General features: G+C 52.5%; 1 protein-coding gene across 9 annotated transcripts in view; it reads left to right on the top strand.

The window, feature by feature from the left end:
- LOC123746665 (regulator of G-protein signaling 7) overlaps positions 1-15,098 on the top strand; it is a 390,003-nt gene that overhangs the window by 109,307 nt on the left and 265,598 nt on the right. The window lies entirely within an intron of this gene.

The following is a 15,098-nucleotide window of genomic DNA, read 5'->3' on the forward strand; positions in this document are numbered from 1 at the left end:
TGGAAGCCTCCACCAGCTAGCGAGGACGGCCACGTCCCCCTGGAAGCCTCCACCAGCTAGCGAGGACGGCCACGTCCCCCTGGAAGCCTCCACCAACTAGCGAGGACGGCCACGTCCCCCTGGAAGCCTCCACCAACTAGCGAGGACGGCCACGTTCCCCTGGAAGCCTCCACCAGCTAGCGAGGACGGCCACGTCCCCCTGGAAGCCTCCACCAGCTAGCGAGGACGGCCACGTCCCCCTGGAAGCCTCCACCAACTAGCGAGGACGGCCACGTCCCCCTGGAAGCCTCCACCAACTAGCGAGGACGGCCACGTTCCCCTGGAAGCCTCCACCAGCTAGCGAGGACGGCCACGTCCCCCTGGAAGCCTCCACCAGCTAGCGAGGACGGCCACGTCCCCCTGGAAGCCTCCACCAGCTAGCGAGGACGGCCACGTCCCCCTGGAAGCCTCCACCAGCTAGCGAGGACGGCCACGTTCCCCTGGAAGCCTCCACCAGCTAGCGAGGACGGCCACGTCCCCCTGGAAGCCTCCACCAGCTAGCGAGGACGGCCACGTTCCCCTGGAAGCCTCCACCAGCTAGCGAGGACGGCCACGTCCCCCTGGAAGCCTCCACCAGCTAGCGAGGACGGCCACGTCCCCCATGGAAGCCTCCACCAACTAGCGAGGACGGCCACGTCCCCCTGGAAGCCTCCACCAGCTACCGAGGACGGCCACGTCCCCCATGGAAGCCTCCACCAACTAGCGAGGACGGCCACGTCCCCCTAGAAGCCTCCACCAGCTACCGAGGACGGCCACGTCCCCCTAGAAGCCTCCACCAACTAGCGAGGACGGCCACGTCCCCCTAGAAGCCTCCACCAGCTACCGAGGACGGCCACGTCCCCCTAGAAGCCTCCACCAACTAGCGAGGACGGCCACGTCCCCCTAGAAGCCTCCACCAACTAGCGAGGACGGCCACGTCCTCCTAGAAGCCTCCACCAGCTAGCGAGGACGGTCACGTCCCCCTAGAAGCCTCCACCAACTAGCGAGGACGGCCACGTCCCCCTAGAAGCCTCCACCAGCTACCGAGGACGGCCACGTCCCCCTAGAAGCCTCCACCAGCTACCGAGGACGGCCACGTCCCCCTAGAAGCCTCCACCAGCTACCGAGGACGGCCACGTCCCCCTAGAAGCCTCCACCAGCTACCGAGGACGGCCACGTCCCCCTAGAAGCCTCCACCAGCTACCGAGGACGGCCACGTCCCCCTAGAAGCCTCCACCAGCTACCGAGGACGGCCACGTCCCCCTAGAAGCCTCCACCAGCTACCGAGGACGGCCACGTCCCCCTAGAAGCCTCCACCAGCTACCGAGGACGGCCACGTCCCCCTAGAAGCCTCCACCAGCTACCGAGGACGGCCACGTCCCCCTAGAAGCCTCCACCAGCTACCGAGGACGGCCACGTCCCCCTAGAAGCCTCCACCAGCTACCGAGGACGGCCACGTCCCCCTAGAAGCCTCCACCAGCTACCCAGCGCCGTGGCCACACCCAACTGTAGATATTATCCACCGTATATTCAGCTTTTCTTTACATTTTAAAAACATGGGAGGAGCATAAAGAGATATTTAGTAGGCGGCTCCGGGGGGTTTATGAGGGCGGGTCCGCCTCATGGCCGCCACCTCATACCTCATATATGTGGACTCGCGGCCTCATGGCGCCCTGGTCCACCCCTGCACTCTCGCCTGCTATCGTTCAACGTTAGTCGCTAACGTAGAGCCTTAGCTGCTATCGTTTACCGCTAGCAGCCATTGTTGTCTATTGGTTACTAACATGGGTCGTTTAGCAGCTATCGCGGATCGTTATCACCCATCATGGGCGCGTTATCAGCCATCATGGGCGCGTTATCACCCATCATGGGCGCGTTATCACCCATCATGGGCTCGTTATCACCCATCATGGGCGCGTTATCAGCCATCATGGGCGCGTTATCACCCATCATGGGCTCGTTATCACCCATCATGGGGCCCGTTATCACCCATCATGGGCTCGTTATCACCCATCATGGGCTCGTTATCACCCATCATGGGCTCGTTATCACCCATCATGGGCTCGTTATCACCCATCATGGGCTCGTTATCAGCCATCATGGGCTCGTTATCACCCATCATGGGGCCCGTTATCACCCATCATGGGCTCGTTATCAGCCATCATGGGCGCGTTATCAGCCATCATGGGCGCGTTATCAGCCATCATGGGCGCGTTATCAGCCATCATGGGCGCGTTATCACCCATCATGGGCTCGATATCACCCCATCATGGGGCCCGTTATCACCCATCATGGCCCGCCTACAACTACAATAGCCATAACCAAGCATTGTGGGTGATTACCGTTCATCACTGTGATGACCTTTGGGGGAGTGTGGTGCTCCTCCAACACTCCCCCCCCCTGGCTCCTCCAACACTCCCCCCCCCCCCCCCCCCTGGCTCCTCCAACACACTACTGGCTCCTCCAACACTCCTTCAGGCATCACCACCACCACCACCACCACCAGCAGTGTGGTGGGACAGCGGACAGGAAGGTGGAGTTTAAGATACGTGTAAAGCCTAAAGCCGACCACACCAACGTTTAGCAGTGTTGGGTCCCCGTGCTGCCGGCTGGCACGCTGCAGGCTGGCACGCTGCAGGCTGGCACGCTGCAGGCTGGCACGCTGCAGGCTGGCACGCTGCAGGCTGGAGAGCCTGGCTGCTGTCCAGTAAGCTGTAACCCCTGCTGTCCCGGGGTCTAGTAAGCAGATCTCTGCGCGAGATGTGTGGCCAGGCCGGAGGAGTGCTTTAAAGGAGGTTTAAACCCGAGTGAGATGAGAAGTTTGAGTTCGTTCCCTGCGTGGAGGGAGGATTTGGTCGTCACATAAAGCACCTTTAAACACCAGTGATATACGACTGTTTTTTGAAATCATAACATGGAAAGCATTTTATGTTGTGGGGGTGGGGGTGGGTGTGTGTGTGTACTCACCTATTTGTACTCACCTATTTGTGCTTGCGGGGGTTGAGCTTTGGCTCTTTGGTCCCGCCTCTCAACTGTCAATCAACTGGTGTACAGATTCCTGAGCCTACTGGGCTCTATCATATCTACATTTAAAACTGTGTATGGAGTCAGCCTCCACCACATCACTGCCTAATGCATTCCATCCGTTAACTACTCTGACACTGAAAAAGTTCCTTCTAACGTCTCTGTGGCTCATGTGAGTACTCAGTTTCCACCTGTGTCCCCTTGTTCGCGTCCCACCAGTGTTGAATAGTTTATCCTTGTTTACCCGGTCGATTCCTCTGAGGATTTTGTAGGTTGTGATCATGTCTCCCCTTACTCTTCTGTATTCCAGTGTCGTAAGGTGCATTTCCCGCAGCCTTTCCTCGTAACTCATGCCTCTTAGTTCTGGGACTAGTCTAGTGGCATACCTTTGGACTTTTTCCAGCTTCGTCTTGTGCTTGACAAGGTACGGGCTCCATGCTGGGGCCGCATACTCCAGGATTGGTCTTACATATGTGGTGTACAAGATTCTGAATGATTCCTTACACAGGTTCCTGAACGCTGTTCTGATGTTAGCCAGCCTCGCATATGCCGCAGACGTTATTCTTTTTATGTGGGCTTCAGGAAACAGGTTTGGTGTGATATCAACTCCTAGATCTTTCTCTCTGTTCGTTTCATTAAGTACTTCATCTCCTATTCTGTATCCTGTGTTTGGCCTCCTATTTCCACCACCTAGTTTCATTACTTTGCATTTACTCGGGTTGAACTTCAACAGCCATTTGTTGGACCATTCACTCAATCTGTCTAGGTCATCTTGTAGCCTCCTACTATCGTCCTCAGTTTCAATCCTCCTCATAATTTTTGCATCATCGGCAAACATTGAGAGAAACGATTCTATACCCTCTGGAAGATCATTTACATATATCAGAAACAGTATAGGTCCAAGGACTGACCCCTGCGGTACTCCACTCGTAACGTCTCGCCAATCTGAGACCTCACCCCTCACACTGACTCGTTGTCTCCTGTTACTTAGGTACTCCTGTATCCAACGGAGTACCTTCCCTTTCACTCCAGCCTGCATCTCCAACTTTCGCACTAGCCTCTTGTGTGGCACTGTATCAAAGGCTTGCTGACAATCCAAAAATATGCAGTCTGCCCACCCTTCTCTTTCTTGCCTTATTTTTGTTGCCTGGTCGTAGAATTCAAGTAACCCTGTGAGGCAGGACCTGCCATCCCTGAATCCATGTTGATGCTGTGTTACAAAGTTCTTTCGCTCCAGATGTTCCACTAGCTTTCTTCGCACAATCTTCTCCATCAACTTGCATGGTATGCAGGTTAGGGACACTGGTCTGTAATTCAGTGCCTCCTGTCTGTGTGTGTGTGTGTGTGTGTGTGCGTGTGCGTGTGCGTGTGCGTGTGTGTGTGTGTGTGTGTGTTCAACACTAGTTCGCCTCATGCCTGGTGTCACACCTATCAGACGCCCGGGGCTCACAATTGTGAGCCCCACACACGGACCAGACGCCCGGGGCTCACAATTGAGAGCTACACAATCGTACCAGACGCCCGGGGCTCAAATTTGGCGCTCAAAGGTTGAAAATTTTGTATCACAATTCACATTTAAGGAGAAGTGTTGAGAGAGAAGTGAAGTGGGAGAGTTCCTGCTGTAGTGTGTAATGTGTTGGTGGGAGCCTTGTACAGGTGAATATTACCGCCTGTAACTCTCACAGTATCCTGGGGCCAGATTCACGAAGCAGTTACGCAAGCACTTACGAACCTGGGGCCAGATTCACGAAGCCGTTACGCAAGTACTTACGAACCTGGGGCCAGATTCACGAAGCAGTTACGCAAGCACTTACGAACCTGGGGCCAGATTCACGAAGCAGTTACGCAAGCACTTACGAACCTGGGGCCAGATTCACGAAGCAGTTATGCAAGTACTTACGAACCTGGGGCCAGATTCACGAAGCAGTTACGCAAGTACTTACGAACCTGGGGCCAGATTCACGAAGCAGTTACGCAAGCACTTACGAACCTGGGGCTACGTTCACGAAGCAGTTACGCAAGCATTTACGAACCTGGGGCCAGATTCACGAAGCAGTTACGCAAGCACTTACGAACCTGTACATCTTTTCTCAATCTTTGGCGGCTTTGTTTACAATTATTAAACAGTTAATGAGCTCGGAAGCACCAGGAGGCTGTTTATAACAATAACAACAGTTGATTGGCAAGTTTTCATGCTTGTAAACTGTTTAATAAATGTAACCAAAGCCGTCAAAGATTGAGGAAAGATGTACACGTTCGTAAGTGCTTGCGTAACTGCTTCGTGAATCTGGCCCCAAGTTCGTAAGTACTTGCGTAACTGCTTCGTGAATCTGGCCCCAGGATCGTAAGTGCTTGCGTAACTGCTTCGTGAATCTGGCCCCAGGTTCGTAAATGCTTGCGTAACTGCTTCGTGAATCTGGCCCCAGGTTCGTAAGTACTTGCGTAACTGCTTCGTGAATCTGGCCCCAGGTTCGTAAGTGCTTGCGTAACTGCTTCGTGAATCTGGCCCCAGACCCAGCTCATTCCCGCGCCTCGCCAACAAGACGTTGGGGTGGACGGTAGAGCGACGTTCTCGCTTCATGCAGGTCGGCGTTCAATCCCCCGACCGTCCACAAGTGGTCGGGCACCATTCCTTTCCCCCCGTCCCATCCCAAATCCTTATCCTGACCCCTTCCCAGTGCTATATAGTCGTCGTGGCTTGGCGCTTTCCCCCTGAAAATTCCCTTCGCCACCCCTGTTACGAAGGGGGTGGGAGATGTAGTTAATAATGAGGTTGACCAGACCACACACTAGAAAGTGAAGGGACGACGACGTTTCGGTCCGTCCTGGACCATTCACAATGGACTTGAGAATGGTCCAGGACGGACCGAAACGTCGTCGTCCCTTCACCTTCTAGTGTGTGGTCTCTATACACTTGAGAATGGTCCAGGACGGACCGAAACGTCGTCGTCCCTTCACCTAGTGTGTGGTCTCTATACACTTGAGAATGGTCCAGGATGGACCAAAACGTCGCCGTCCCTTCACCTTCTAGTGTGTGGTCTCTATACAGTTGAGAATGGTCCAGGATGGACCAAAACGTCGTCGTCCCTTCACCTTCTAGTGTGTGGTCTCTATACACTTGAGAATGGTCCAGGACGGACCGAAACGTCGTCGTCCCTTCACCTTCTAGTGTGTGGTCTCTCTACACTTGAGAATGGTCCAGAACGGACCGAAACGTCGTCGTCCCTTCACCTTCTAGTATGTGGTCTGGTCACCATACTTCAGCCACGTTATTGTGACTCCTCGCCTGCAATAATAATGCGATTATAATTATATACTTATATAATATATATATATAATTATATATATATAATTATATATATATAATTATATATAATTATAATTAATACTAGTTGTGAACTAGCAGTAAATTGCCCTCTTGTGTTGTGTCGTAGGGATTACTTACACGAAGACTGTGTGCTAATAGAGCCACTAGTGAGGGGCCTCGTAGCCTGGTGGATAGCGCGCAGGACTCGTAATTCTGTGGCGCGGGTTCGATTCCCGCACGAGGCAGAAACAAATGGGCAAAGTTTCTTTCACCCTGAATGCCCCTGTTACCTAGCAGTAAATAGGTACCTGGGAGTTAGTCAGCTGTCACGGGCTGCTTCCTGGGGGTGGAGGCCTGGTCGAGGACCGGGCCGCGGGGGCACTAAAACCCCGAAATCATCTCAAGATAACCTGAAGATAACCCGGTAGCTACACTGCGCTTTACCTCCTGACATTTACTCATATCAGTATCCACCTCTTGATAGAGATAAGGTTTACAATTAAGACATTCTAGGCAGGCCCCAAAAGTTTCTGATAGAGGTTATCTTGAGGTTATCTTGAGATTGTCTCAGGGCTTAGCGTCCCCGCGGCCCGGTCCTCAACCAGGCCTCCTTTTTATTACACACCTTCAGGAAGCAGTCCGTAGCAGCTGTCTAACTCCCAGGTACCTATTTATTGCTAGGTGAACAGGGGCACCTTTCACCCCTTGACATCAGGAAGAAAGAAACTCTGCCCATTTGTTTCCCCCCTCTACCGGGGATCGAACCTGGAACCTTAGGCCTATGAATCCCGAGCGCTGTCCACTCAGCCGTCAGTGCCCCCTATTGTAAGATCCCCCTCATACAGCCCAAGTTATTGACGTTCCTCTTCAAGTTCACTCCAAGTAGACGCACACTACTTTAGAGTACCCTTGAAGTTGCATTTAGGAAACATCGACTATAGATATTAGTGTTGGACGTAACTAAGTATAAAGGAGGACTTGTCTGCTAAGGCATGTCTGCAGCACACACGATACATACATATGTATGTCAAGTACATACATATGTATATCAAGCACATAAAGTGTCAAGTTTACAAGTGTATTCCCACCATAACAGTATACTGAGACATACCATTAATGGTATAATCTAGTGGCTGTTTAATGCATGAACACCAAGCTAGATATCTCCAAAGCCATTATCATACCTGTTATAACATGTTATCATACCCGGCGGCCCTACACGCTCGCCTGTTATCATACCCGGCGGCCCTGCACGCTCGCCTGTTATCATACCCGGCGGCCCTGCGCGCTCACCTGTTATCACACACCTTTGGTTGACAGATGACACATTGTTTCCTAACACCTGATCTTCCCCCCCCCACACCCCCCACACCCCCCCACCACACCCCCAACACACCACCCCAACACACCCCCCCCCCCCACCCCCCCCACACCCCCACCCCCAACACCCCCCCTCCCCCCCCCCCCCCCACCTCACCAATGTTTGGATGTAGTATTGCATGATTTACAACATTAGTTATATAATACTTCGTGGTTAGGTTAGGTTAGGTTAGGTTAGGTTAGGTTAGGTTAGGTTAGGTTAGGTTAGGTTATACACAATTGATCTTGAACTCGCTCCTAATAGCGCACACCGAGCGAGAGGGCGCTAAGCCGGGGCACATAGTAGGGACACCGAGGACCCGGATCACGCATATGATGGAGGGAAGGATTGCTGCCCAATCGCTTCCACTCTCGGGAATCAGACGGTGAACTGCAAGAAACGCGGCTGCCACTGTAGCGATCAATGCAAGCTGTTGAAGCCATCAGGACCCGGATGGTCGCCCTCACAACCAAGTCGACAGGCTAGGCCAGGCTAGGCCAGGCTAGGCCAGGCTAGGCCAGGCTAGGTCAGGCTAGGCCAGGCTAGGCCAGGCTAGGCCAGGCCAGGCCAGGCCAGGCTAGGCCAGGCTAGGCCAGGCTAGGCCACGCTAGGGCAGGCTAGGGCAGGCTAGGGCAGGCTAGGCCAGGCCAGGCCAGGCTAGGCCAGGCTAGGCCAGGCCAGGCTAGGCCAGGCTAGGGCAGGCTAGGCCAGGCTAGGCCACGCTAGGGCAGGCTAGGCCAGGCTAGGCCAGGCTAGGGCAGGCTAGGCCAGGCTAGGCTAGGCCAGGCTAGGCCACGCTAGGGCAGGCTAGGCCAGGCTAGGGCAGGCTAGGCCAGGCTAGGCCAGGCTAGGCTAGGCCAGGCTAGGGCAGGCTAGGCCAGGCTAGGCTAGGCTAGGCTAGGCCAGGCTAGGGCAGGCTAGGCCAGGCTAGGCCAGGAGGCCACGACTCTCTCCTTGACAGAGGAGGGGGGACTGGCGCTCTCTTGGCCAGCGAACTCTTCCACTGGGGTTTCCTTGTGAGCAGTGCCACTCCTCCGGCAGCCTTGTGAGCAGTGCCACTCCTCCTCCCATGTGAGCAGTGCCACTCCTCCGGCAGCCTTGTGAGCAGTGCCACTCCTCCGGCAGCCTTGTGAGCAGTGCCACTCCTCCTCCCATGTGAGCAGTGCCACTCCTCCTCCCATGTGAGCAGTGCCACTCCTCCCATGTGAGCAGTGCCACTCCTCCTCCCATGTGAGCAGTGCCACTCCTCCTCCCATGTGAGCAATGCCACTCCTCCTCCCATGTGAGCAGTGCCACTCCTCCTCCCAGGTGAGCAGTGCCACTCCTCCCATGTGAGCAGTGCCACTCCTCCTCCCATGTGAGCAGTGCCACTGCCATGTGAGCAGTGCCACTGCCATGTGAGCAGTGCCACTGCCATGTGAGCAGTGCCACTGCCATGTAAGCAGTGCTACTCCCATGTGAGCAGTGCCACTCCCATGTGAGCAGTGCCACTCCCATGTGAGCAGTGCCACTCCCATGTGAGCAGTGCCACTCCCATGTGAGCAGTGCCACTCCCATGTGAGCAGTGCCACTCCCATGTGAGCAGTGCCACTCCCATGTGAGCAGTGCCACTCCCATGTGAGCAGTGCCACTCCCATGTGAGCAGTGCCACTCCCATGTGAGCAGTGCCACTTCCATGTGAGCAGTGCCACTCCCATGTGAGCAGTGCCACACCAGCACTTAAGTTAGCTGTAATCTCGCAAGAGATAAGAATATGCAAATATCAGCATTATATAATAACATAATTGAACACCGTAATGAATAAAGCCACATATAATGACTCCCCACCTAACCTTAACGAGGCACTCAATTCTAATGGCCTAGTTTAGTGACCATGATAAAGATATCATAGTTCAAACGTGTGTTTAGTGACCATGATAAAGATATCATAGTTCAAACGTGTGTTTAGTGACCATGATAAAGATATCATAGTTCAAACGTGTGTTTAGTGACCATGATAAAGATATCATAGTTCAAACTTGTGTTTAGTGACCATGATAAAGATATCATAGTTCAAACTTGTGTTTAGTGACCATGATAAAGATATCATAGTTCAAACGTGTGTTTAGTGACCATGATAAAGATATCATAGTTCAAACGTGTGTTTAGTGACCATGATAAAGATATCATAGTTCAAACGTGTGTTTAGTGACCATGATAAAGATATCATAGTTCAAACGTGTGTTTAGTGACCATGATAAAGATATCATAGTTCAAACGTGTGTTTAGTGACCATGATAAAGATATCATAGTTCAAACGTGTGTTTAGTGACCATGATAAAGATATCATAGTTCAAACGTGTGTTTAGTGACCATGATAAAGATATCATAGTTCAAACGTGTGTTTAGTGACCATGATAAAGATATCATAGTTTAAACGTGTGTTTAGTGACCATGATAAAGATATCATAGTTCAAACGTGTGTTTAGTGACCATGATAAAGATATCATAGTTCAAACGTGTGTTTAGTGACCATGATAAAGATATCATAGTTCAAACTTGTGTTCTCAGAGGTGAAGTAGTTTACCATCTTGGTTATCAAAGTCAACGCTGGAACACACACAGGTACACATGTGTACACCTACACCCATATGTACACGTGTGTGTACACCCACGACAGGTATATTTGAAGACCCACATGTGCTGGAGCGGCGGGAGGTAGAGTGCAGGTGTGGAGGAGGACGAGTAGTGTGGTAGATGGTAGTGTTGGAGGTAGTTAGGTGGGTAGTAATAGGATGGGGCGGTAGTGTGGTAGAGGGTGGTGTGGTAGAGGGTGGTGTGGTGGAGGGTGGTGTGGTGGAGGGTGGTGTGGTGGAGGGTGGTGTGGTGGAGGGTGGTGTGGTGGAGGGTGGTGTGGTGGAGGGTGGTGTGGTGGAGGGTTTGTGTGGTGGAGGGTTTGTGTGGTGGAGGGTTTGTGTGGTGGAGGGTGGTGTGGTGGAGGGTTTGTGTGGTGGAGGGTTTGTGTGGTGGAGGGTTTGTGTGGTGGAGGGTGGTGTGGTAGAGGGTGGTGTGGTAGAGGGTGGTGTGGTGGAGGGTGGTGTGGTGGAGGGTGGTGTGGTGGAGGGTGGTGTGGTGGAGGGTGGTGTGGTGGAGGGTTTGTGTGGTGGAGGGTTTGTGTGGTGGAGGGTTTGTGTGGTGTAGGGTGGTGTGGTGGAGGGTGGTGTGGTGGAGGGTGGTGTGGTGGAGGGTTTGTGTGGTGGAGGGTGGTGTGGTGGAGGGTTTGTGTGGTGGAGGGCTAGTGTGGTGGTGTAGTGTGGTAGAGGGTTTGTGTGTGGTAGAGGGTTTGTGTGTGGTAGAGGGCTGGTGTGGTAGGGGCTAGTGTGGCAGAGGGTGGTGTGGTAGGGGGCTAGTGTGGTAGAGGGCTAGTGTGGCAGAGGGTGGTGTGGTAGGGGCTAGTGTGGTAGGGGCTAGTGTGGTAGGGCTAGGGTGGTGGAGGGGTGGCGTGGTGGAGGGCTAGTGTGGTAGGGCTAGGGTGGTGGTAGGGAAGGTTAATGACCGGTGAGGATAGTGAGGATGGAGGATGGCCAGAGACTGGACACTAACGACCATTGACTTCCACATTAATCACAGAACCACTTGTTGGAGACGGGCTTCAGGTGTAGACTTACAGGTGTGTTGACCCTCAAGACATGGATAGTTGGCGGTGCTCCAAACACCACCAATATTGTCTACACATTTTGATCACCACTTCCTGTTTGCTCAAGAGTTGTGAGAATGTTGACCTTGTCAGGAGAACACTGTGATCTGTGTCTGAAGAGTTGAGAGAATGTTGACCATGTCAGGAGAACACTGTGATCTGTGTCTGAAGAGTTGTGAGAATGTTGACCTTGTCAGGAGAACACTGTGATCTGTGTCTGAAGAGTTGAGAGAATGTTGACCATGTCAGGAGAACACTGTGATCTGTGTCTGAAGAGTTGTGAGAATGTTGACCTTGTCAGGAGAACACTGTGATCTGTGTCTGAAGAGTTGTGAGAATGTTGACCTTGTCAGGAGAACACTGTGATCTGTGTCTGAAGAGTTGTGAGAATGTTGACCTTGTCAGGAGAACACTGTGATCTGTGTCTGAAGAGTTGAGAGAATGTTGACCTTGTCAGGAGAACACTGTGATCTGTGTCTGAAGAGTTGAAAGAATGTTGACCATGTCAGGAGAACACTGTGATCTGTGTCTGAAGAGTTGAAAGAATGTTGACCTTGTCAGGAGAACATCTGTGCCTCAAGAACTGGACGCAAGAATAGTTTAAGAATATAACACACTACACAGGACTCTCTAGTACACGTATCCGCAGGTCAGGCTCGTTAAAGCGGTGGCTGCCCCCACAAGGTGCACTTACCTATTTTAATGGATTATGTAATGATAATAGGTATGTTATCATATATAAATTAATATTATACATTAAAATTATGTATAGTTAGCCATAGGTTAAATGGTTAGATTCTGTTGGCGATTTATCTGTATTTGTACTACGAGGGTGAAGCACTTAGAGGTGCAACTCGAGCAGAGGTGAACGAAGCATCATTCGAGAAAAGTACTTAAGTACATTAAGTGGATCGTGTGTAAGGTGTTTATCACTTATAAATAAAGTGGTTTGGCTGTTGTATTGGGGCGAATCACTGTATGGATGAGCACAACCTGAAGACGGCTTCCTTTATAAGTTCAGGGAATTATATGAAGAGGCAACCCGCCCTCGACTCGTGGCCATTCCATCCAGCGGTCGACCCCACAGACGCATTCATCAATTTTACATGTTCGTTCAAAACTGGAATTTTCTCAAACATAAATTAATATTATATTAGCGTATTGTGCATATATATGGGGCCTCGTAGCCTGGTGGATAGCGCGCAGGACTCGTAATTCTGTGGCGCGGGTTCGATTCCCGCACGAGGCAGAAACAAATGGGCAAAGTTTCTTTCACCCTGAATGCCCCTGTTACCTAGCAGTAAATAGGTGCCTGGGAGTTAGACAACTGCTATGGGCTGCTTCCTGGAGGTAACAAAAAGGAGGCCTGGTCGAGGACCGGGCCGCCGGGACGCTAAGCCCCGAAATCATCTCAAGATAACCTCAAGAGAGGGGAGGGGGGTTGGCGGGTGAATGGAATCACTTTTAGATCTTTGGCTGGAGGATGACCCTACACGAGCTTCAGGTGTGTGGGAGAGGTTCAGGTGTGTGGGAGAGGTTCAGGTGTGTGGGAGAGGTTCAGGTGTGTGGGAGAGGTTCAGGTGTGTGGGAGAGGTTCAGGTGTGTGGGAGAAGTTCAGGTGTGTGGGGGAGAGGTTCAGGTGTGTGGGGGAGAGGTTCAGGTGTGTGGGGGAGAAGTTCAGGTGTGTGGGGGAGAAGTTCAGGTGTGTGGGGGAGAAGTTCAGGTGTGTAGGGGAGAAGTTCAGGTGTGTGGGGGGAGAAGTTCGGGTGTGTGTGGGAGAGGTTCGGGTGTGTGTGGGAGAGGTTCGGGTGTGTGTGGGAGAGGTTCGGGTGTGTGTGGGAGAGGTTCGGGTGTGTGTGGGAGAGGTTCGGGTGTGTGTGGGAGAGGTTCGGGTGTGTGTGGGAGAGGTTCAGGTGTGTGTGTGTGGGAGAGGTTCAGGTGTGTGTGTGTGGGAGAGGTTCAGGTGTGTGTGTGAGAGGGGTTCAGGTGTGTGTGTGTGAGAGAGGTTCAGGTGTGTGTGTGTGTGAGAGGTTCAGGTGTGTGTGTGTGTGTGAGGTTCAGGTGTGTGTGTGTGAGAGGTTCAGGTGTGTGTGTGTAAGAGGTTCAGGTGTGTGTGTGTGTGTGAGAGGTTCAGGTGTGTGTGTGTGTGTGAGAGGTTCAGGTGTGTGTGTGTGTGTGAGAGGTTCAGGTGTGTGTGTGTGTGTGAGAGGTTCAGGTGTGTGTGTGTGTGTGAGAGGTTCAGGTGTGTGTGTGTGTGAGAGGTTCAGGTGTGTGTGTGTGTGTGTGAGAGGTTCAGGTGTGTGTGTGTGTGTGAGAGGTTCAGGTGTGTGTGTGTGTGAGAGGTTCAGGTGTGTGTGTGTGTGAGAGGTTCAGGTGTGTGTGTGTGTGAGAGGTTCAGGTGTGTGTGTGTGTGAGAGGTTCAGGTGTGTGTGTGTGTGTGTGAGAGGTTCAGGTGTGTGTGTGTGTGTGTGAGAGGTTCAGGTGTGTGTGTGTGTGTGAGAGGTTCAGGTGTGTGTGAGAGGTTCAGGTGTGTGTGTGTGTGTGTGTGAGAGGTTCAGGTGTGTGTGTGTGTGAGGTTCAGGTGTGTGTGTGTGAGAGGTTCAGGTGTGTGTGTGTGTGAGAGAGGTTCAGGTGTGTGTGTGTGTGTGTGTGAGAGGTTCAGGTGTGTGTGTGTGTGTGTGTGTGTGTGAGAGGTTCAGGTGTGTGTGTGTGTGTGTGTGTGTGTGTGAGAGGTTCAGGTGTGTGTGTGTGTGTGTGTGAGAGGTTCAGGTGTGTGTGTGTGAGAGGTTCAGGTGTGTGTGTGTGTGAGGTTCAGGTGTGTGTGTGTGTGAGGTTCAGGTGTGTGTGTGAGAGAGGTTCAGGTGTGTGTGTGTGAGAGGTTCAGGTGTGTGTGTGTGTGTGAGAGGTTCAGGTGTGTGTGTGAGGTTCAGGTGTGTGTGTGTGTGAGAGGTTCAGGTGTGTGTGTGTGTGAGAGGTTCAGGTGTGTGTGTGTGTGTGTGAGAGGTTCAGGTGTGTGTGTGTGTGTGTGAGAGAGGTTCAGGTGTGTGTGTGTGTGTGTGTGTGTGAGAGGTTCAGGTGTGTGTGTGTGTGTGAGAGGTTCAGGTGTGTGTGTGTGTGTGTGAGAGAGGTTCAGGTGTGTGTGTGTGTGTGAGAGAGGTTCAGGTGTGTGTGTGTGTGTGTGAGAGGTTCAGGTGTGTGTGTGTGTGTGTGTGAGAGAGAGGTTCAGGTGTGTGTGTGTGTGTGTGAGGTTCAGGTGTGTGTGTGTGTGTGTGAGAGGTTCAGGTGTGTGTGTGTGTGTGTGAGAGAGGTTCAGGTGTGTGTGTGTGTGAGAGGTTCAGGTGTGTGTGTGTGTGTGTGTGAGAGAGGTTCAGGTGTGTGTGTGTGTGTGAGAGGTTCAGGTGTGTGTGTGTGTGTGTGAGAGAGGTTCAGGTGTGTGTGTGTGTGTGTGTGTGTGTGAGAGAGGTTCAGGGGTGTGTGTGTGTGTGTGAGAGAGGTTCAGGTGTGTGTGAGAGAGGTTCAGGTGTGTGTGAGAGAGGTTCAGGTGTGTGTGTGAGAGGTTCAGGTGTGTGTGAGAGGTTCAGGTGTGTGTGTGAGAGGTTCAGGTGTGTGTGAGTGAGAGGTTCAGGTGTGTGTGTGTGAGAGGTTCAGGTGTGTGTGTGTGAGAGGTTCAGGTGTGTGTGTGTGAGAGGTTCAGGTGTGTGTGTGAGAGGTTC

The sequence above is a fragment of the Procambarus clarkii genome, chromosome 85, assembly GCF_040958095.1.
Source record: "Procambarus clarkii isolate CNS0578487 chromosome 85, FALCON_Pclarkii_2.0, whole genome shotgun sequence".
Taxonomy (NCBI): domain Eukaryota; kingdom Metazoa; phylum Arthropoda; class Malacostraca; order Decapoda; family Cambaridae; genus Procambarus; species Procambarus clarkii.